Source organism: Arachis duranensis, chromosome 4, assembly GCF_000817695.3.
Source record: "Arachis duranensis cultivar V14167 chromosome 4, aradu.V14167.gnm2.J7QH, whole genome shotgun sequence".
Classification (NCBI taxonomy): domain Eukaryota; kingdom Viridiplantae; phylum Streptophyta; class Magnoliopsida; order Fabales; family Fabaceae; genus Arachis; species Arachis duranensis.
The window spans coordinates 55,561,013-55,562,301 of record NC_029775.3 but is presented as its reverse complement, the minus strand read 5'-3'; the positions used below and the strand labels follow the sequence as shown (position 1 = coordinate 55,562,301).

At 41.4% G+C, this 1,289-nt stretch overlaps 1 non-coding gene across 1 annotated transcript; it reads right to left on the bottom strand.

Annotated features, from left to right (window-relative positions):
- Positions 1-815: 815 nt before the first annotated feature.
- On the bottom strand, positions 816-923 carry LOC127746966 (small nucleolar RNA R71). The gene has a single exon (XR_008008771.1). It is a non-coding gene; the product is annotated as a small nucleolar RNA R71 (small nucleolar RNA).
- Between the last annotated feature and the right edge of the window lie 366 nt (positions 924-1,289).

Sequence of the window (1,289 nt, the reverse complement as noted above, 5' to 3'; positions counted from 1 at the left end):
GACCTGGGACTTAAAACTCCCAGTAATTTTAATTTAAACTTTCAGTGACATATTTCTAAATTGATAGGCAGATTTTCGGTGAGTTAAGAACTATACTTGCAACGTAACCATTTTAATAAATTTTTAATTCACCAGCTTCTGCACTCCATCAATTTTTGGCGCCGTTGCCGGGGAGTTACAATAGTGTGCTTATTTTATTAATTAGAATTTATTTATTTGCATTTTCTTTAATTTTGCTACTATGAGCTGGGTGTTTCTTCTGTCAAATGACACGTTCACTTCCTGATCCGCGCTTGCTAATATTCGATCCTAAAATTGAAAGAACAATTTCACGAATAAGGCGAGAACAACGTAGGTTAATCCGCTCTGAGGGCGGATCTGAAAGTGAATCTGAGGAAGAAACCAGCCCCCGTTCTACTGATTCGGTTGTTTTACGTGCAGAAAACATGGCAGCTAGAAGAATTACCATTCAGGAGGAAGGAGTTCCTGATTTTACACTGCAACCGTTTCAAGCGCATCATCCAGCGGTAGCTACGGATTTTGAAATAAAGACCGCACTGCTAAATTTGATGCCGAAGTTTCATGGCCTACCTGCTCAAGAGCCTATCAAGCACTTGAGAGATTTCTAGGCAGCCTGTTCTATTGTCAGGCGTGATGGCGCTGATGAAACTTCAATTCTGCTGAAAGCTTTTCCGTTCTCTCTTGAGGAAAAAGTAAGAGAGTGGTACTACACTCAACCTCTAGCAAACGTATCCAACTGGGATAAACTCAGAAAGGAGTTCCTGGAGAAATTCTTCCCATCTAAAGTTACTGATAAACTGAGGAAGGATATCTCTACAATTGTTCAGGATGACAATGAGACTCTCTTTGAATACTGGGAGCGCTTCAATAATCTTCTGGAAGCATGCCCCCACCATATGATTGACAAGATCATGCTACTCAGCTATGTCACACAAGGTATGAGACCCCAAGATAAGACCACATTGGAAAGTGCCAGCAATGGGTCTATGAAGAAGTACAAGACCACTGATGAAGCTTGGCAATTGATCAGTGATTTAGCTGAATCTACTCGGAACCACAGACAGAAGCAAGGCCGTTCAAGGCCCATTCCAGAAGTATCTTCTGGCATAGAGACTGCTGCTCTAAATCGAAGCATCTGTGAAATGACCAACCTACTGAAGCAAATGCAGTTAAATCAACAAGCTCAGCAAACTCAACCGCAGCAAAACCAACAACTAGCTCCACAAAGAATTTGCAGAATTTGTGCTGATTACAGCCATTACACTGAT